Genomic DNA, 24115 nt, shown 5'->3' on the forward strand with positions numbered 1-24115 from the left:
AGGATAAGGCACAGAAGTATATATCCTGTGATTCGTGACGCCACTTGCAACATCCCCCACCGGGGCCTAGCCCTTGAGGTGAGGCCTGGAGACAGCCGGGGCCCGCGGTACCGGAGTGGCTGGCGGTTGCGGCCTAAGCACGCTATTGTCACGGTGCTTGGTACGGGGGAACCGGAGGGCTGTCCTACAGCCTGGCAGGTCTCCAGCAGGGTGGTGTTGGCAAGAAATGATGAGGGAGCGGCTGCTATAGCGGATCTCCCTGGGGCAACCCCTTAATGTCCCGAGTGTGAGTCTCTGGGTGATGGGCAGGGTGCCGGTGATGAAGGCAGCCGTATTAGCAGGGACCAGACGGAGACAGAAGTTGAAGAAAACAACTTACAGTTCTTTATTTGAACCGCAGGAACCGCAGCAAACGTGCCTTTAACAGGTAGGTAGGGTGCCGAGATGTGAGTTGGAGGGAGCCTCAGGAGATAGTTCACCAGCCTGGAAGTAGAGGGCAGGCTGGGAGGCAGCTGTGTCCTGGTAGGAAGCTTCAGCTTGTCCTGTAGGGCTTCAGGTATCACCTTCAAAGGTAAGATGATACCCCTTTTCCTCACTACACTAACTCTAGTCTAATGCTCCACTCTTCAGAGGCAGGGGCTAAGCTCTTCCTGCTCTGGTATGGGCTTGACAGAGATCACTCACTCACTCACTGATTCTCCTAGGATTCCACACTAGAATAATCTAGTCTCCAGAACATTCCTGGCCAGAGGTTTTATTACCTCCCTTTGGTCAGGTGGTGGCTGCTCCTCCAATCACATCTCAGCTTACAGAGCACAGGATGTAACACATATCATTGGATAACAGCATCTGGCATTATACAAAATACTTAACTCCTGCCTTGCCAGGCAGGATTCACCACTGCAATATCCCTATGTCCTATCAGGACCATGTTGTGTAATGGGATTACATGCAGGTGGGACGTATTCGCAAACCCTACCTCGCCATTGCATCGGCGAGGGTGTTGCACCTATATACTGGCGGGCGCTGTGACTACCTATATACTGGGGACATGTGCTGTTTCTACCTATATACTGGGAGCATGTGCTCCACTATCTATATACATTGGGAGTGCATGTATGGGGACTACGTATATAGTGGGGGACTTCTTGTGTTCCAAGAAGCATTGTATAAGTAGATATATCATGGGTCCAATGTCATAATCTGCAAACATTCTCTTCACTTTTGTCAAATACCCTTGGGGGGGGATATAACTAAACAAAATTGACAGATTCAGTTGTAATCTTGTGCTTGAAAAATATCTGCCAATATAATGTGCCAACATTTTGGCAAAGGGGTATAGTGTTACACTGGGGTACATTTACTTACCCGGTCCAGTCATGATCCAGCGGAGGGTTCTTCTACGCTGGTTCGGGTCTGGCCGGGATTCACTAAGGTAGTGCGCCCGATATCCACCGGGTGTCGCTGCTGCACTGAAGTCTGCTGGAGTTCACAGAAGTTCACCGTCCTATCGTGGGTGCAGGTAAGCGCGTGTCAAGCGACACTTTTTTTAAAAAAAAATACGGCGGTTTTTCCGAGGGCCACGCCCTCCGATCTCCGTCGCATGCATGCCGGTGCCGATGCGCCACAATCCGATCGCGTGTGCCAAAAAACCGGGGCAATTCACAGAAAAACAGCGCAAATCGGTAATATTCGGGAAATGACCCCCACTATCTTAAATTTAGCCAGAATTTATCTTTCAGCGCCAGACACCTCGATGAATCTGTGGATCAAGGTCTGTAACACAAGTTACACATCATTAAGGGTATGATGGGACCCCCCAATGATTGGCAGATAGTACCTCAGTAATTGAGCTTAATGATCTGTAACTTGTTCTGAAGCTGAATTTGTATGTAAGTCGGAACTTTTAGAATATTTTAGAATTGTAGCTCAAGGCTATTTTTTTTGTCCATGTAAAAATTGGATCTTAGTACTGTCACAAGAACAAGGATTATCAATAAAACTTCATTACAGACACCTTACAGCTGATTATTGCAGTCTGAGACTATAGTAACATCCAGAGACTTCACCAGAGGTCACAGTGGGCAGAGGGGTCCGTCTTTAAGTATGGGTCGTCTGTAAGTCGGGTGTCCTTAAGTGGGGGACCGCCTGGGACTATAGTAATAGCATCCAGAGAGCTTCACTGGAGGTCACAGGGGGCATAGAGGTCTGTTCATAACTAGGGGTCACCTGTAATTCAAGAGAACCCGTCATGCAAAATAACCCTCCTAAACTAAATATATTTTCATAAACCTCCATTAGAGAGCATTGCCTCTATCCCTTCATTGTCCCTCTACATGCCTGTAAACCTAAGCAATGAGGTCCTAAAGCTGTATGCAAATGACCTGTGAAATGTCCAATGAGTCATTAGCATATTCAAGCTGTCCACTCTATTCATGAGTGGGAGGCACAGCCACACCCCCAGTGTATGACTGTCAGCCTGTATAATGGTGTGAGGCTGTATAATGATGTGCTTCCTGGTGCTGGCGCCCCCTGCAGCCTGCATGGGGCGTGTGTGCATGTGTATGTGCATGTGTATGTGCATGTGTATGTGCATGTGTGTGTGTGTATAGGAGAGATACAGCAGCTCCAGGCTGCAGCCATGTTACAGCAGAACATGTCAGATTCATGTGTAGCTGATGTCTGTGTCTCTCACCTGTATATTAGGAGGATGCAGCATGTCAGCAGATGCAGCACACACACCAGCAATGCTTTACTATACATTACACACAGACATGAGCAGGGGGAGGAGAGGGGAGAGGTAACAGGGGTGACATCACTGCCTCTGACCATGTGACCAGCCTCATTTACATGATAAAGAATAGATGATTTTACAATGAATAATGTATGAAATAACTAGATAAAGGCTGGGATGGGATCCTTGTGAGCTGCTCCAACAGGTAGAGGTGACAGGACTAGTGACACAGACCTGATGACAGGTGTCCTTTCAGGTGTCCTTAAGTCGGGGACTGCCTGTACTTTTGTAAATTACTCCTGTACATTATGAATTGATTTCTTCTGCATTTGTGTTCAGTGAGTTTCCTTTACTGTACTTCACTCTTGTCTCCTTGAAATAGTAAACTACTCTTTGATATATTCGCTATGTTATAACATCGCTGAGACAATTAATAAGAGATAGACTGCAGCGACACACTTTCCAGAAAAGATAAATCAGAATACTACAGGGAAAATCTGCTTTCTCCCTATCTGTCAGAGAATGCATCGATCTGTCTAATCGAGAGGACTGCAGCCAACGTTACAATAGACTGTAGAAATAATAATAGTGAAAGATTTACTAAGCCTCAATAGTTTGTTATTATATAGTTTGGAACATTCAATTCTGTGACAAAATATGATGAATTACTGAAATTATTATAGGTTTGGCTTTGATACCGCACCATGTCAATAGGCTTCCTGAAAGTCATGCTTCATCAGGGGGCTGCCTTACAAGGTAGCTAAAGAGGCATTTTTTCCTTATCCCTTCCTGGAAAACATATTTGCATATTTCCCAGAATCCCCTGGTGGAGCATCTTTGGCTGTAAGTCTCCACAAACCTGCAAGGTGGCCTTAATTGTCAAAGTCTCCAGAAGGAGAACAACACTGTCTAAAGTTGGATATACTGGATTGGTTTCAATCAGACATCATGTCCATAGGCTTCCTGAATGTCATGTTTAATCTTAAGGGGGCTGTCTTACAAGCTAGCTAAGAGGCATTGTGTCCCTTACCCCACCCTGGAAAAGAGTATTGTATATTTCCCAGAATTTACCATACTCATACTGTGAACCATGCAACTCTTTAAGAAGACCCTAAAGGATTTTTAAAAGGGTTGTCCAAATCCCCACCCCACTATTTTGTTTTCATCAATATGTCCTGGGCTGATAAATAAATATGTAATATACTGTCATTACCCAAACTGTCAAAATGTGGAGATCGATGTGTTCGTTTGATATCTGTGGCTATGTCCATTGATATTTTATACCAAATCACGATACAGAACAGTCAATAAAGGCTCATCTCTGGATATTTTATTAAAATATCATAAAACTATAGATCAATTGTGAATTAAATGCATAAATGTAAAGTTATAATAATTTTACAAATTATTTTATGTGATTCCCCCTTTAAAAACAAACAGAACAAAGTTCTGGCATTTTCCGTTTGACAAAAATCTTTCTCACCAGAGTTGAAGTGGGCGGAGACTAATGTCTGTCAGTCTATGCCCTCAAGTAGAGGCCAGTTAGCTTGCCCACAGATCCCTTGATGCCTTGTGTTCTCTCTCAAAGTAATTTAACATTAAATCCATTTAGTTTCCCACAACTAAATCCAGTGAACACTGCACAGTGCACATACAGGATGTATATGGTGACCAGCCTGGCAGCTTCCATCACATGGAGGAACATGGAACATGTAATAAGTGAGAGAAATCATTAGTATATGAAGTCTATAGCCTGTGCTATGTGAGCACTAAGGGTTAATAGCTTATCTGCTGAAGGGAGCAGCATAAGGTATAGAGAAAGACAGAGAAAATTCTCTAGAATCACAGACTGGGACAGAAGGACTCATAGGGAACATTGGAGATCTTGTACCTCACTATTCTGTGCAGGAGACATCTGTATCCACAGCTCTGAACACATCCATCCCTGCTACATACACATGGTGAGCTCTGTCACATGACCTCCTCCCCTGTGAGTAGGGAACAGCAGCCCCTCCCAGGAGTATGTACAGTTTGTAGAGTTTGTTAATCCTATAGACTCCAGGGCTGGTCAACGCAAGGAGAGGAAGCAGCTATTGCATCTCTGAGGTAATCTGAGGGGTTATCGCAAAGAAACTACAGAATATAGATAACAGATATACAGTAATAGGCAAAGTTGTTTTACATCCCAAGAGCTATTAATTTGTGGAAAAAAAAACTTTACAGTTAGTCTTTAAAGCAATACATTTTAAAAACGCATGCATCGTGTGATGGTTGACTCTAGGTAAGATATTAAGTAAGATAATAATAATAAGATAATCTTAGGGGTAAATGAACAAAAAGAAAAGGGGGATAAAAAGACAAAAAAGAGACAAGCAATGATCGGCAGTTTGATGTTTAGTCTGTGGATGGGACCTGCAGGGACTGGTTAGGTGGGGGGCGCAGGTTACTTCTGTTTGTTGAACAGCCTGATGCCAGCGGGGAGGAATGACTTAGAAAAATGTACCGGGACCTACATATACATCATACCACTAGTAACATAGAGGGTCCCCTTAGTGAGCTGTAGGATATTAAAAGTGGCTGTATAGCTGGTTATCAATAGAGATAGTGATGCTGGGGCTTAGTTAAAATAGAGTCAGGATATAGTGTTGTGGGTAGATTAAGGCTACATTCACACAAAAAAGCATAACGTAGGCTCACTGGAGAGGAGGAGGGATGAGCGATGCTCAATCCTCCACTCTCCATACAAAGTTGTGCCGCAAGGGTAAGATTTATAGGTCTATAAAGAGTCTGTTTCTCCATCAATTCTTTTTACTTTATAAAATGTATTAAACAAAACAAAAGTTGAACACCATAAAACATCAAGAAAATAATGATGTAATTTCTTTTTCTTTTACACTGAAATAAAAAAAAGTTAACCAAAACATACAACTTAGCAAACAAAAAACGTGTATGTAAAATGTGGAGATGGCAAACAAGAATTCATGCCTCATTCTAACTTATCACACAGCTTATCTCCTCCCCTTCCTGTACAATGACCTCTATATAGATAACACTGACCCATCATTACATCACTACTGACAATAGATGATGTCGTAGCTTATCTCCGCCCCCTCCCTGTACAATGACCTCTATATAGATAACACTGACCCATCATTACATCCCTACTGACAATAGATGATGTCACAGCTTATCTCCTCCCCCTCCCTGTACAATGACCTCTATATAGATAACACTGACCCATCATTACATCACTACTGACAATAGATGATATCATAGCTTATCTCCTCCCCCTCCCTGTACAATGACCTCTATATAGATAACACTGACGCATCATTACATCCCTACTGACAATAGATGATGTCACAGCTTATCTCCTCCCCTTCCTGTACAATGACCTCTATATAGATAACACTGATCCATCATTACATCCCTACAGACAATAGATGATGTCACAGCTTATGTCCTCCCCCTCCCTGTACAATTACCTCTATATAGATAACACTGACCCATCATTACATCACTACTGACAATAGATGATGTCGTAGCTTATCTCCGCCCCCTCCCTGTACAATGACCTCTATATAGATAACACTGACCCATCATTACATCCCTACTGACAATAGATGATGTCACAGCTTATCTCCTCCCCCTCCCTGTACAATGACCTCTATATAGATAACACTGACCCATCATTACATCACTACTGACAATAGATGATGTCATAGCTTATCTCCGCCCCCTCCCTGTACAATGACCTCTATATAGATAGCACTGACCCATCATTACATCCCTACTGACAATAGATGATGTCACAGCTTATCTCCTCCCCCTCCCTGTACAATGACCTCTATATAGATAAGACTGACGCATCATTACATCCCTACTGACAATAGATGATGTCACAGCTTATCTCCTCCCCCTCCCTGTACAATGACCTCTATATAGATAACACTGACCCATCATTACATCACTACTGACAATAGATGATGTCACAGCTTATCTCCTCCTCCTCCCTGTACAATGACCTCTATATAGATAACACTGACCCATCATTACATCCCTACTGACAATAGATGATGTCACAGCTTATCTCCTCCCCCTCCCTGTACAATGACCTCTATATAGATAACACTGACCCATCATTACATCACTACTGACAATAGATGATGTCATAGCTTATCTCCGCCCCCTCCCTGTACAATGACCTCTATATAGATAGCACTGACCCATCATTACATCCCTACTGACAATAGATGATGTCACAGCTTATCTCCTCCCCCTCCCTGTACAATGACCTCTATATAGATAAGACTGACGCATCATTACATCACTACTGACAATAGATGATGTCACAGCTTATCTCCTCCCCCTCCCTGTACAATGACCTCTATATAGATAACACTGACCCATCATTACATCACTACTGACAATAGATGATGTCACAGCTTATCTCCTCCTCCTCCCTGTACAATGACCTCTATATAGATAACACTGACCCATCATTACATCACTACTGACAATAGATGATGTCACAGCTTATCCCCTCTGCCTCTATGTACAATGTCCTCTATATAGATAACACTGACCCATCATTACATCACTACTGACAATAGATGATGTCACAGCTTATCTCCTCCTCCTCCCTGTACAATGTCCTCTATATAGATAACACTGACCCATCATTACATCACTACTGACAATAGATGATGTCACAGCTTATCCCCTCCCCCCTCCCTGTACAATGACCTCTATATAGATAACACTGACACATCATTACATCACTACTGACAATAGATGATGTCACAGCTTATCTCCTCCCCCTCCCTGTACAATGACCTCTATATAGATTACACTGACCCATCATTACATCACTACTGACAATAGATGATGTCACAGCTTATCTCCCTCCCCCCTGTACAATGACCTCTATATAGATAACACTGACCCATCATTACATCACTACTGACAATAGATGATGTCACGGCTTATCTCCTCCCCCTCCCTGTACAATGACCTCTATATAGATAACACTGACCCTCCATTACATCACTACTGACAATAGATGATGTCACGGCTTATCTCCTCCCCCCTCCCTGTACAATGACCTCTATATAGATAACACTGACCCATCATTACATCACTACTGACAATAGATGATGTCACTGCTTATCTCCTCCCCCCTCCCTGTACAATGACCTCTATATAGATACTTACTTGATAGGGTTTACAGATGGCAAGATACCTACTCAACACGGGGATCCTACCGAAGATACAGGGTACAGCAGAATCTTCGAGCTCCGGCTCCGACTACTATGGTTCATCACAAGCACGAGATAGTTTTTTAGGACAACGGGACCGCAGACGCGGAAGACCAAGACGAGGAGAGGAGGACAGTGCCGCCGCTACACAGGGACCAACGATGACCACCAGATCACAGGTAATCCAACTCCCCTAGTGGTTAACATCTCCTCCACCAGCCTTAACCCAGCACAAATGGGACTATTACAAAAAGGATTGTCCTTTTGTCCCACACAAAAACTTGATACGTTCCAACTTGAGGTGGATCTGTATCGGTTCTACAGAACCATAAGACTTAGAACTTTCTTCAATTCAGAGAGCGCCCAGACCTGGACTCCCTCTGAACCACAACAAGCCCTCATAAGAGCAACAGATTTGGGTCTTTCCACCAAAAGTACGTTCATGCCCCCTAAGAATGATCACACGGTCGAAAACTTCATATCACTCGTACAAAAAGACTTCAATAAGTTCAGAAAGGAAATAGAAAGGGGCTTGTTGTATTATCCCAGAAATTTCTCCAGCCTAGACCAACAGGCACTTAATTCCCTTATCCAAGATAAACAACTTAAAGTTAAACCAGCAGACAAGGGAGGGGCCATAGTAGTCATGGATAGGAAGGACTACGTAGACGAGATTTTATTACAGCTCACAGACGAACAGGTATACCGTAAACTCTCCCATGACCCAACTCCAGCACTTTCCACCAAAATCAAACATACCCTTGACCGATACCTCCTAGACAAGACAATAGACAACAAGACACATAACTTCCTACTCAACCAAAATCCGGTCATCCCGGTCATTTATGTTTTGCCGAAAATACATAAACGGCTAGACAAACCACCAGGGAGACCCATAGTGGCCTCCACGGACTCACTACTGTCCCCACTTGCTATCTTCATCGAGAAAATTCTCACACCTCTGACCAAAACATCTCATTCCTTCCTACTTGACACTAATGACTTCTTGTCCCACATCTACAATCTACATACTATACCACCAGAGGCTATTCTAGTGACATGGGACGTATCGAGCCTATATACTAGCATACAACACGACAAAGGTCTCCTTGCCGTTAGTAAACTACTAGAAAATTCACAACATCCCCCTTAGGTTAAACAATTATGTCTTGACCTGTTATCTTATGTTTTGTGCGAAAACTACTTTATGTTCCAGGACACATTTTACTTACAAATCAGGGGCACAGCCATGGGCTCGAACATGGCTCCCCCATATGCCAATAGCTATATGTCGGAATTTGAGGAACGATTTATTTACCCCAACACCAACTACCACTCGCATGCCCTCCTATGGAAAAGGTTTATGGACGACATAATCTGTATATGGAACGGGTCCCTAGACACACTGATGAACTTCCATACCTACTTGAATTCAATATGGCCTGAATTGCAATTTACTATTAACCACAGCACACAAAGGATTGATTTCCTAGACACCACCATCATAAAGGACCCATCAGGTAGACTCTCCAGTGATCTATTTACAAAACCCACAGACAGGAACAGCCTCTTGCATTACTCCAGCTGCCATTCCACCGCATGCAAAAGGTCCCTCCCGAATTCCCAAATACAACGGGTATATAGGATAGTTTCCAATCCTACGCAAAGAGAAACACGCCTCCAAGAGATGCGTGATAAGTTCAGAACTCGCGGATACCCAGAACACACACTGAAAGTACAGGAACACACCGACTCTGACAGACAGGATAAACAAAAGGGACCATGTATCAACTTTATCCACCAATATCATCCTTCGATATTCAGAATGCACAAAAGTATACGAAAACATTGGTCAATCTTGACCAACAGTCACCCCTCCATACCGGAATTTACGCGACAAATACTTCTAATAATCCTTATACCCAAATACTCCTTTAGATATTAGAAATATGCCCTCATACACATAAAGTCTCCCGTCATATAACATGATCTGAGATACCATCAGCAGACATACCACCTTGCAATACTTTTTACTACTCCCTGCTGCTCCTCTACATACTGCCTTTCGCTCCGTTCCCTGTGCGATCGCTAGGGACACTTGGTAGGACTTCCGCTTTCCACCCTGGAACGCAAGCGGCCGGCAGCTGTAACCGGAACGTCAGTTCCGGTTTTTGGCAACGTCACTTCCGGTTTCCGGCAACGGCACTTCCGTTTTTCGGCTACGTCACTTCCGGTTTCCGGCCCGCTCACATATAAATTCCAGCGATCACCCCAGAACGCCAGCGCCTTCCTCCTGAGCGGATGTGTCCGCTGCTACACTCCTCAGCGCTCTAGCAGTCATAGCACCGCACATCTATCCACCTGTCTCTTTCTCAATATACCATGCAATCCGGTAAGTATGTGGCTCCACTACCAGCTACACCCTACAGCATTTTATTACCTACGTTACTCTATGTTATTACCTATGTGATGACCCATTTTATTACCTATGTTACTCTATGTTATTACCTATCAACTCTTTTGTATGTGGACCCCCTGCTTACATATACTATTTACAGAATGACCATACAGATGGCACCTACTATAGCCGCACTCCTATACGCATACTTTTTCTCCTACTTGCGATTACAGTACCTACTTTTGCTATGTCAAATACTTCGTTTTATCCAGGAAAGCATCGCTCCACCGAACGTCGCCAGCTTGTTCCCACAATCACACCCATAACCACCTCAATGATACCCTCGTCTTGACTCAATACTCTTGGTGATACCTTGGGGATCACTATACCGCCATGACACCTCTAATGGCTATAATGTGATACCCTCGTTTTTTATTATGTATTGTATATATATTGTTATTCACAGTATTGTCAATTTATGGCATTGATGCTTAATGTAATATATAATCTGTATTTGTCTTGAACAGTGCCTGATGAAGGTCTCTGCATAGACAGAAACGTTGCACTTTTGAATTGGATTGCCATTCTAAACCTCCACTTGTAATAAATAAAAAAAATTATCATGTTCAAATGAAAACGAACAAGGAATGCCAAGTATTCTTTTTGAGAAAATTGTCAATGGTTTAGTAACCTACTCGAGCACCCGAAAAACTACTCTCCTAGAGTGACGTGTATTATCTCTACATCTATATAGATAACACTGACCCATCATTACATCACTACTGACAATAGATGATGTCACAGCTTATCTCCTCCCCCTCCCTGTACAATGACCTCTATATAGATAACACTGATCCATCATTACATCACTACTGACAATAGATGATGTCGCAGCTTATCTCCTCCCCCTCCCTGTACAATGACCTCTATATAGATAACACTGACCCATCATTACATCACTACTGACAATAGATGATGTCACAGCTTATCTCCTCCCCCTCCCTGTACAATGTCCTTTATATAGATAACACTGACCCATCATTACATCACTGCTGACAATATATATATACTCGAGTATAAGCCTAGTTTTTCAGCACAAAAATAAATCAAAACTCACCTTTCCAGCAGCCCCCGTAGATCTTATATACGATCCATCCGCTACAATGGTATTGTTGTGCTGCACAACAGGAAGGGGGGGGGTTATATACACTGGGGCAAGGCCTATCAGGCTATATACACTGGGGCAGGGGCTGGCAGGCTATATACAGTGGGAAGGCTGTGACCAATGCATTTCCCACCCCCGGCTTATACTCGAGTCAATAGATTTTTCCATTTTTTGGGGGGGGGGTAAAATTAGGGGCCTCGGCTTATACTCGGATCAGCTTATACTCGAGTATATACGGTATTTTGAAGGTCACGTGGTTGGTTCTTAATTTTGGGGTCTGGATCTTCAAGTTACATCTTTGATGGCTTTCTATTGACCAGCACATTTTTAAATCAGGCAGTGATAGTTTAATTTGGGGTTTTCATATCATCTTAGTGGAGAACAATGAGGAGTACAACCCCTAATTGTGGTAACTTACATACTGACGCAGACATAGCTTCTATTTGCTAATGATCATATCACCATGGTTATCTCCGCAATGAGCTCAGAAACAGGTTGTCTTGTCTATTCTCCACTTAAGATCTATATTAAAGGAGTAATTAGAGAAAAATACATTCTTTGATCCTATAATTATTGATGCCAAATCTTAAAGTAATGCACTAGTAGATGGGTAAGTTTTTCATAGGTTTAGCCATTATGCTTACCTTGTGCAACCATTGTGCTGTTGCTCTATACATCTAATATAAAAAATGTAATTGAAAATAAAATTTTGTGAACAGTTCCAGATCGACGTTCTACCATCCATTGGCTCTGTACTTCTTCCTTATATTCATCAAGTTAACAAGAACTTAGGGGTGGGTATTATGGGGTATGCCAGAATAATCAGAATGCGCATAGTCTGTTACTATGGTGACACATAGATTTGCCTAAGAGATGTAGACGTGTAGGATAATTAGCATTATCTTAAAATGTTGGAAAATAAAATTTTGGTATCAGAGAAATGCTTGTGATCTTAACACACCAATCACCCAATTCAGAGGTGTTGTTGGGTAATGGAGATAGTAATTAACAGGGACTTTAGGGGTCCTTGCTCTAGCTGCATCTTTTTTTAGGACTTGTATAACCAAATTATTTTTTGCAACCTTTATAAATGAATTATCAAGAATTGGTCATCATGAGGACCCTGACCGGATGGAAGAGACAACACATTCTTGTTCTTCAGTCAGATATGAACCCTGTTAATCACTACATTTGTACATTAAGGGTCTGTAGTGGCTGTTTAGAACAAATGTTCCATAGGTCGACCAAAAAAGCTTATTTAGTGGGACAATTCTCCATCATCCTTTAAGAAATAGACCATAATAGCCTTCAAATTGGGTTTGCTTCGGCTGGCCCCTTGGAGGTCCAGTACTGGGTTAGAGTTTGGGCCCAACAGAGGATCCTCTAGTAGGATTTCTCGAATGTTAACAGAAGAAACTAAATATATCTAGAACTTCCACAGCAAAGTGAGTATCCTGGAAATTTACAAATATCAAAACCCCATCCATATGTGTAAATTTACTAAGGATTTTCAATGCAGAATCTATGCTATAAGATTGTCTAGATCTTTGGACTCACCTTAAGAGATTCCAAATACTCCAAAGATCATTGAGTTAGAAGACGTAGGACCATGACCATGAAATACTGTTTTAAAAGGAACCTGTCATTAGCAATTAACCTAAAAAAACACAATCAGAATACTGTCAAGCGGTGCGACACTTTCTAGTTATTGTTTCTTTTATGGTCCTGTGTGATGGCATCATCCAGACTTTGAAGTGAGATGTAAATTGGTTGTATAAAGTCAAGGAGGCGGAGAGTTCAACACTGAAGCCAAGGTCGGGAGCTCTGAACTTCTCCTCCTCTGTGATTGATATTGTGCATCAGACTTCAGGAGATCTGGTTATAGATATCTCTGGATGCAGGACATTCAATTACAGTGATGGGGGCTTTCTGAGGAAGAGGGAGCTTGACTTCAGTGTTAAAATCTCCGCCTCCTTGACTTTATATAACCAATTTACATCTCATTTCAAAGTAGATTTTCTTGATGATTCCATCATACTGGGTCATGAAAGAAACATGATCTGGAAGGTGTTTCCATGGTTGACAACAAACTGGTAATGGTTTATTAGGTCAATTTCCGCTGACAGGTTCCCTTTAAACATCCAAAGATAATTGAGTTTTAAGATGAGGAAATAAGACTTCCCAGAATTAACACCAAATACTAACTCAAAGATCCAAAAATCATTGAGTTAGAAATATATAATAGTTTTTCTTTATGGAACAGTGTTAAGTCCGTGCTCTTCATCCGTTACGGTGTTCACATGCATCAAGAAGAGAACAAACAGAATCCAAAGACCTAAAAATACAATAAATGGGTAGATGGAGTTATTGCGAGTTGTAGCCAATTCTTAATAGACAGGTTTTATATTCTGGGTTTAAAGGTTTGGAAGGTAGGGGACAGTTTAACTGGTTTGAGCATAGAGTTTTAGAGTATGGGGCATGTCTTGGAGATCATTGTGAGAAGAGCTGATAGTAGGAGAGTGAAGCAGAAGCATTGCCTCTTTTGGTTCCCTTGTAAGGCAGCCCTCGCAACATCAAGCATGACTTTCAAGAAGCCTAATGACATGATGTGGGATTGAAGATAAACTATTAACTCCAAAACTCTTGACAGCAATGTTTCAATGTTTTTGCGTTTCGTCAGTAAAGTGTAGGGAACTTGTTTAGGTGAGTGAATAGCTTTTGACTGGGGACGGGAAGGGTCTTGTGAGGAACGGAAATTATGTGTGGATGGTATTGGCTAATTAGGTCAAAGATGTAGCAAGGAGTATAGCCTTCTGGAGGCCACCACAGTCTCTGGTGGGGCTCACAAAGTAACCGATGACATCTTCCAGCATGTTTTTCTGATGTCAATGCTGTTAGAAGATGTTTCATGGTGGTCATAATCCATAATGACATAAGTTATTGCTACCACACAACTCGATATCCGCTTCACTAGAGCGATGGCTATAAATTCCCGGATTTGTAAAACTGCAATTCGGAGAGAAACACAAGTGTATTTGTGCCTGATAGCGTTTGGAGCTTATAACGCTACAGACTAAGTTGCAGTGGATAAAATGTGCGCATGTAAATGTGTTTCCTCAAGCAGTAATCTGAGATTTGTATTCACGAGTAGCAGAAAGAGGACAAAAGAGTTTTTTGTTGGTTGCATAATGATGATTGATCACAAGTACAAAGGAATTAAGTAGAGAAATTTGCTAACAAAATGAAGTCAAGTTCGGGCCCATCACTGTTTGAAGTGGAAGTTTAAATTCAGCAAAACTTTCGCACTTGCTTTTAGCCCATAAACGCCATTGTGGAAGGTGACATTCACAAAATCTTACAATGAGAAATCTACAAATCTGATGTGTGATGGAACGATGTGAGATAACATCTAAATGCCCCTCCTACCTTCCACCACATTTTTGAAGTCTTTATCATATAGATATATTACATGTAGCTGGGTATTGTCTAGCAATATAATATGGTGTTTTAGGGTGAACTTATTTTTGGAATGAAGTTTTTTTTGTTTATTTTTTGATTATTTATTGTTTTAAACTTCTACTTTTTAATATGATTTTGCATCCCCCAAAGTTCAGAAAAAAACTATAATGTATATGTTATTTAACTTATGTTATTATCAACGCCAAATGATCAATCGTGTAATCAATCATGAGATTTTAAGGGAGTTTACCACCTTTTTAAGCATCCTAATCCATTGGCGGCGTGCTGTAGAGAAATGCGCTGCAATTTCCAAAACACATTTGTTTATTTTAACCATTATATTATTTCTGAGAAATTCCTATTTTAATCCGTATGCTAATGAGGTAGTTGGTGCACCTGGTGCACTTCTAAACCTGTCTGGGCCACACCCATTTCCATCATATAACCAGTAAATTTTTCTAATGAGAAGCATGAGACTGGAAGGAGGGGAAAATGAATTTGATTGAAAGAAAACAGCGGCTCTCCATGTTTCAAGAACACACCCCAAGTTTACCAAATGCCTTATTAGTATATGGATTTGAATGGGAATATCTCATAAACTGCACAATGAACAGAAGTAATAAAGGTTTATTGGAAATCACAGTGGATTTGTCTACAACATATTGCTAGCCGATTGTATTGCTTGGGGAATTAGTAGACCATCTTTAAAGTGGATTCCCAAGAAGAAAACTAGGAAGAGGAACTTGTAGAAAAACTTCAGTGATATTTATTCACTTGTGGTGTGAAAGCAACATTCCAGCTCTTTAACTGAGCTTTTTTCAAGCATAAATATGCTTAAAAAAAGTTCTATCGAATAGCTGAAACAGCGCTTTTACACCACCAGTGAATAAATATCACTGAAGATTTTCCAGGACTGGTGCCTTCTGATTTTTTTCTTGGAATCTACCCTACGTGCAGGGCCGGATTAAGGTTGGTGGGGGCCCCTGGGCGCAAAATCTGGTGGGGGCCCCTATTGAATGTAGTCCAGGCAGGGAACAGCAATCGCTATGTGTCAGAGATCGCTCGGATCCACACACATTTCTTTTAGGCTCTTTTTAAGGGGTTAGGCTACATTCACACAATGTATGCCCGCTGTACCGTAATACGGCAGGCATACATCGGCCCCGGGGAGAGGAGGAGGAGTGGATGAGCACCACTCACCCCCGAGCCTCTTCATAGTAATATATTCCGGTGAAAGATAGGACACGCGCGGTACCGTACTGCTCCCTTAGGGCGCCGTGCACCCATTGCCGTGTATGGAGTATGTATATATGTTGCCCGTATATACGCCCCCATACGTTTGTGTGAATGTAGCCTTAACCCTTAATAAAATACTGATGGTATTTCTTTTCCCCTCTGTGCTCACATTCTATATGACTATATAAAATGCATATGATGTCCACCCAAGGCTAAATCCATCCTGTAGGCGACCCACATTAGCCTTCTATAAATAAAATCAGTTTCTGTAATAGGTTTGTTACTCAGCCTATAGCCCTCTATGTATCCCAGGTGAATTCTTGGCTTATAGTCTATTTGTATTTGAGATGAATGTTTAATAGTTATAACAAAAATAGCCTTTTTTCTTTGACATGTTGGCTTAAATATAATTTTAAAAAAATGCAAATTAATAATATCCTTCCAGCTTTATAAGATCTCTGTCTGATGAATGATGAGCGAGAATACAATGGACACCATTTAAGAAGTGACCTCTTCACTACCCCGGTCTTCCAGGAATGCTCAAATCAATCGTCGTTACCAATTTGAATTTAAATATTGTAGATCACAAGGATATAATGGGGCAGATTTACTTACCCGGTCCTGTTGCGATCCAGCGGCGCGTTCTATTTGGAGGATTCGGGTCTTACGGCGATTCACTAAGCCCGATGTCCACCAGGTGTCGCTGCTGCGCTGAAGTCCGTCGGAGTTCACTGAAGTTCACCGTCCTACCCTGGGTGCAGGTAAGTGCGTGTCAAGTGACACTTTTTTTTTTTTTTTTAAAACAGCATTTTTTCCGGATCCGTCAGGTTTCCTTATGGCCACGGTACCGGTAAACGGTAAAATACGGGTAACCCAACAGAAAAGCGATTTGGGCCCTTAGTAAATGACCCCGAATATGTCTGGGCACTGTGTGACATTATGTACCTGGGCACTGCATGTACTATATTCCTGGGCTCCAAGTGACTTTATGTGGGTTCTTTGTTACCTAATATATTATATATATATATATATATATATATATATATATATATATTGGGGCACTGTATGCACTATTTTTTGGGGTTCTGTGGGACACCAAGTATTTGGGCACTGGTGCATAATTTATTTGGGCTCTGTGTAACATTATGTATCTAGACACTGTTTGTAATATTTATTGGGGCTCCATGTGACATTATATATCTGTGCACTGTATTCACAATATATTGGAAGCAGTCATTAGAAGATGTAAACTTGTTTGAATAAAATGTAGAACTTTGTGTTTTTTTTTCTTCTGGGAGACTGATTGCTAGCACCTCCTGTTGGGCGCATGCACAATGCAAAATATCCTCCAAATACACAAGCCCAGAGCAATAATCACAAGAAAGTATATAAGGATCGGCCAGCAATTTCTTTATCCCTGGAGAATCTTACTATACCTGATATATTAGGAAGTAGGATCCTGGTGTACAGTGAATTTGTATCCATCATTTCCAGCATGGTGGCTTAGTGGTTAGCAGTACAGCCTTGCAGTGCAGCAGACCTGGGTTCAAGTCCCAGGGTCAACATCTGAAAAGAGTTTGTATGTTCTCTCTGTGTTTACGTGGATTTCCTCCGGTTTCCTCCCACACTCCAAAACATACTGGTAGGTTGATTAGATTGTGAGCCCCATTGGGACAGGGACCAATTTGACAAGCTCTGTGCAGCGCTGTGTAATCTGTGTGCAATATATAAATAAAGGAATCATTATAATTCCACTTCCATTTTAACAATGACATCTCTATTAGGGTCAGAGGTTAATTATTTTCACCACGACAAAAGTTTCAATACTTTTGTGACTGTGACTTTAATGAACAAACAAATATTAAACCCTTCACCTCTTGGTGTCTGCGGTCTCTTTTCGGGGATGTTTTTTGTTGTTGCGTTCACCTTTTTGTATGTCTTGTCATCTTATTTATTCTGGGCGAGTAATGAATGAGGTTTCAGGGACTTCATTACCGTATTGTCCTGTAGTAACAGCTCCGCGACATTTAATGACTTTGGACAGAAAATATCTGGCAGATATTGTCTTTGTGTTCTGACATTCAGCAGAATGATATTGTTATTTGTCAAGTTAGAGAAGCTTAGGAATAACCCCGGGGCTGTTGTAGATACAGTAAATTCGGTATATTTCATTAGTTTAGACACAATAATAATAATAATAATTCTTTAATAATAATTCTTTAACCTTTTCTCACACTTTTAAAGGGGTTTTCCAAAAAGACCCCCACCAAATAAGCCCCCATAATCTTCTCCCCAGCCCCATTCTATTTATGCCATTTTTCTAATAATTTATGTTGGAAAATTTGGTTTTAATCTTATGACCTCTTACCAAGTAAGAGGTCCTGGGCGCTGTAGTTGTTCTCATTCATGAGGGGGCCGGCCGACACTCCCCCTCCACACCCGTCAGCGGGGACCTGTAAGAATAGCCTGCAACAGCACATATATTGCTCAATCGCTGCCGGCTCTCTTCAATGCGGCCGCAGAGGGGCTTATTCACAGCGCCGGACGAATGTTATATATAATCGGCTGGCGCTGTGAATAAGCACTGGGAGAGCCGGAGAGAGCTGGCAGCGATTGCTTAATATATAGACTATTTTTACAGGTGCCCGCTGACAGAGGAGTGGAGGGGGAGTGTCGGCCGCCCTCCTCATGAATAACGCCATCTCCTTCAAGGGTTTTCCCAGCTTTTTTATGTTGATCACCTAGCCAAAGGGTAGGTCATCGAAATGCGATCAGTGGGGAACCAGCACATGGGACATCTACTGGTTACCTGATTCCAGCTGCCTTCAGAGGAACAGCTCTGTTCTCTGTGTAGTGGCAGAACTGTGTCACTGCAGCCGAGCTCCTATTATAGAATATAAAAGGTTTTGAGCGTAGCACAAGAATGATAAGTATTCTGCAGGTTTCTGTCTCAGTTTCTGTAGACATACAGCCCAACAACTCGGCATCTCAGCAATGTTAGAAAACAAACATGGCCGTGCATTGTGCTTGTAAATGTGATAAATAGATAAGGTTGTTATAATACAATTCCATCATTTCACATTGTCCTTCTATAGACGCTGCTCTGGAAACAACAGTGTTCAAACAGCCATAAATCAGCAATGTCGCTTTGAAAGAACGTAATGCAAAGCTCAGATTTTATGTCGGTCCTTATGGAGTTACAATGAGGTTCCGCAGAGATTTAGAGAGATTATAAGTCCACCTGTTGGCTGAATAACCATGGGGGCAGCCATTTTGAAATTTGAGACATTCTTCGAATGAAGGAAATTCTCATGGAGCCATAAAAATGGCATTGAGGCAACGTTAGGGGTCTGGAATATCTACGTAGTAAAGATTTACATTTAGGACTTTAGATACACAAAGTCTGGGATAATGATGAACGTGTGCAGCTGAATTGCTCTGGATGGAAATAACCTTGTACTGTATGTTGTATGTTGTTTTTGAAACATTCGCTTTTAGTTGTGGTGGTCAATATCTTGAAGTTGGTAAAGAAACTTGCTATGAAAACTTATCCCTTATGCATCATTGAACCCCTTAAAGCCAAAGCCCTTTTTCATTTTGCGTTTTCATTTTTCACTCCCCACCTTCAAAAATCTATAACTTTTGTTTCCATACACAGAGCAACATGAGGGCTTGTTTTCTGCATAACAAATTGCACTTCATAGTGATGGTAGTTATTATTCCATGCCGTGTACTAGGAAGTGGGAAAAAAATGCCAAATGCAGTGAAATTGGTGAAAAACGCATTTGTGACGTTTTCTTGTGGGCTTGGATTTTACGGCTTTCACTCTACACCCTAAATGACATGTTTGTTTTATTCTTTGGGCCTGTACGATCATGGGGATACCAAATTTCATACATTTACAAGAATTACAACCTCCAGTACAAACATTTATTTTTATTTTGCCATCTTCTGGCGCTAATAACTTTTTCATACTTATTTTTTTGTGACTTTTGATGATGTTTTCAATTCTACCATTTTTAGGACTATATGACACTTTGATCACTTTTTATTGAATTTTTCAATATTTTTCAAAATGGCAAAAAAGTGCCATTTTGAAATTTGGGCGCTGATTTCCATTATGGGGTTAAAGGCCATTAAAAAACGTTATCATATTTTGATAGGGCATTTTCAGATGCGGCAATACCTAATGTGTTTATGATTTTTACTGTTTATTTATATTTAGATGACTTCCAGGGAAAGGGAGGAGGTTGTTTTAATATAATTTTTTTTTTTACTATTTTTCAGACCCCCTAGGGCAGTGATGGCGAACCTTTCAGATATAGAGTGCCCAAACTACAACCAAAACCCACTTTTATGTCGCGAAGTGCCAACATGATAATTTAAGCAGTAACCAATTGATCTCTGCTAAATTACAAGTTTCCTGAGGACACCAATACAATAGAAAGCAGGAGATATTTGGATTGTAGCTTCCCTCCAGGGTCCCCTGAAGAGGAAGACTGCAGGCCAAGATACAAAAAACGGGAAAACACAAAGGGCGGAGCCTCGGGTGATAACCTTTGGAATTGGATGATGTTTTAGTGGTAAAACATAGGGTGCCTAATATTTTGAAAATATACCAAAAAAAAGTCCAAATTTCAATTGGTACAAATCCTTTTTTTATATATTTTTAAGTTCTAATAAATTAGCTATTTGAGCGAATTAATTGGCATTTTTATTGGTATATTTTCAAAATATTGGGCATAATATTACTATTAGTGCTCCACTTTGACTCATTCTTGTTGCCCTGAACAGGAAGAATCAGGGGACCCAAAGCAGGAGCTCCAACGATCCATCTCTGTTCACACCTTCTCGCTCCTACTGTAGTCCTGGCAGCCACTTGGACTGCAGGAGGAAGCCTTGAGTCCTATCTGGTAAATTCTGTGCTGGGTGCCCACAGAAAGGGCTCAGAGTGCCACCTCTGGCACCCGTGCCATAGGTTCGCCACCACTGCTGTATGGCAGTATATGGGGATTTTCCTCCTCATTCCTTACAATGTGCAAATCGCACATTGTAATGAATGGGTTAAATCAACACAGCCTCAGATCTACGGAAGACCTGAGGCTGTCATGGCAACTGATCGCCACCCCCCCGATGACGTCATGGGGAGCGACGATCTTCACAAAGATGGCGGCGCCCTTGCACTGGCATCTTTTTGAAGTTGCCAGCAGCTCTGCTGGCGGCGATCAACGGGTTATCAACTGTTTGCACCGATCGCGGGTCTTATCTGTAAGTCTTTGCTGAAACATGCCGGCTATGGAGAGGGCTCAACCCGTGAGCTCCATTCACCCTCAGCCAACATGTGACGTAGTACTACATCACGTGTCGGTAAGGGGTTAAAGAGGACCTGTAACCCGAATAATCTGAAGTAACAGCCCATAGCCCTACCCCAGTTATAGCGGTGTTTAATTGATAGCTTTATTGGAACATGCCGATAAAGCAAGCAAACACTGCATACATAGCGCTGCGAATGTGGGCGTATTAATGGGGGGTGGTCAGAGGAGGCAGTGTAAGTTGGTCCTCTGTTTGGGTGGCTATGTAGTGCAGTGTTTGCTAGCTTTATCTGTATGTTCCAATAAAGATAGCAATTTAACATTGCTACATCTGGGGTAGGACTCAGAAGCTGCAGCTCCCTAGATAGATTATTCGGGTGACTGGTCCTCTTTACGGAATTAGTGTCTGGTCATTGGTGGTCTGAGGTTTGGGATCCTCAAAGATCAGGAACATTGGCAATCTTAATTCTACTCAAGGGGCCCGTATAGAAAGGAAGAAAGGAGAGCCCACCCCATGGGGTCAAAATGATCTCAAGAACAGTTAGCAGATCTGCAGAAAGCTGGGACCAACTTAACAAAGGCTACTGTTAGTAACACACTATGCAGATCCTGCAGTGCCAGACGTGTCCCCCTGCTTAAGCCAGTACATTTCTATAGATCAGCGGTGGTGAACCTATGGCACTGGTGCCAGAGGTGGCACTCGGAGCACTCTCTGTGGGCACCCAGGTCATCACTCAAGCACAGAGTTTCCAGACAGGACTCAAAACCTCCTCCTGCAGTCCCGGGCCACAGGATGTGTTGTGATCAGTGCTATTTTAAAGCTACACATTGTTAGCTGCCCAGGACAAGGCTACGTTATTATTGTAACTCCTGCGCTGGGCCCCGAAGTCCTTCCTCTTCAGGGGACCCTGGAAAGAAGCTACAATGATAATCTGAATTCTGAATTGCTCCTCTTTATTTCAACTTTTTTGGTGTCCTCAGGATGCCAATACAATTAAAAAGTGACAAAACAGGTAGTAACATGTTACTACCTAAATTGCCATGTTGGCACTTCCTATTTATACAAGTGGGTTTGGTTGTAGTTTGGGCACTCTGTCTGTAAAAGGTTCGCCATCACTGCTATAGAGCATTTGGATGGTCTAGAAAGGTATTGGGAGAATGTTATATGGTCAGATTAAACCAAAGTAGAACTGTTTGGTAGAAACACAACTCGCCGAGTTTGGAGGACAGTGAATGCTGAGGTGCATCAAAAAGAACACCTACCTACTATGAAGCATGTGGGTGGTAACATCATGATCTTGGGACTTTTTCTCTGCAAAGGAACCCGTATAACTGATCCGTGTACATGAAGAATGAATGGGGCCATGTATTATGAGATTTTGAGTGCAAACCTCCTTCCATCCTCAAGGGCATTGAAGATGAAACCTGGCTGGGGCTTTCAGCAATGATCCCTAGAACACAGCCAGGACAACTAGGGAATGGCTCCATAAGAAGCTTTTTAAGGTCCTGGAGTGGCCTAGCTGGTCTCCAGATCTCATCCCTATAGAAAACCTTTGGAGGGATTTGAAAGTCTGGGTTGCCCAGTGAAAGCCCCAAAACATCACTGCTCTATGGAGGAATGGGCCAACATACCAGCAGCAGTGTGTGACAACCTTGTGAAGAATTGCAGAAAACCTCTCTGTTTTCTGTTTCATTGCCAACAGAGGATAAATAACAAAGTATTGAGATGAACTTGTGTTATTGCCCAAATACATATTTTTCACCATAATTTGCTAATAAATTCTTTAAAAATCAGACAATGTGATTATCTGGATTTCTTTTCTCATTTTGTCTCTCATAGTTGAGGTTCTTCCTATTATGTCAGTTACAGGCCTCTCTCATCTTTTTAAGTGGGAGAACTTGTACAATTGGTGGCTGACTAAATACTTTTTTTCCCTCTATCTGATCACATGAAATTACAGCACAGAGTAGAAGTCAATGGAGATTTCTGTGATATCATATGGTCAGACACATACATGGGGTAGATAATGTAACTGGTTAAAGGACCTTAGATGACTTCACCCTATGTGCAGTTTGCCTGTGGAGAGTGCAGAGGGCAGCAGATTCATGAAATGTGTCACACAGGAGCAGATTTATAAAGCTGTCTAAAAGTCAGAACATTCTTAGTTGCCCAAGGCAACCAATTACAGGTCAGCTTTCATTTTACCAGTGCTCATGAATATTATAAATGGGAGCTGTGATTGGTTGCCATGAGCAACTAAGAATATTCTGTCCCACTGTCTTCAGGCACAGCAGAATGCACGATTTTGTTTGTTGCACCCTGTTGATGTTGCAGAATTGTGGCACACGTCAGTAATAAATGTGTCGCACGGTTCATGGTACATGAATTGGATTGTATCACTAGGTGCCTAAAGCTGATCAAAAAAGGACGGTTCAACCTCTTTCCAGTCTGTCACTAGGAAATGTCACAACACCCGCTGGGCCGCAGCTTGAAGTATAACATACATTTATGTGAATCCTTAAGAGAGATCTACAGCCGCATTAGATGCCCCA

This window comes from Engystomops pustulosus, chromosome 2 (assembly GCF_040894005.1).
Source record: "Engystomops pustulosus chromosome 2, aEngPut4.maternal, whole genome shotgun sequence".
Lineage (NCBI taxonomy): Eukaryota > Metazoa > Chordata > Amphibia > Anura > Leptodactylidae > Engystomops > Engystomops pustulosus.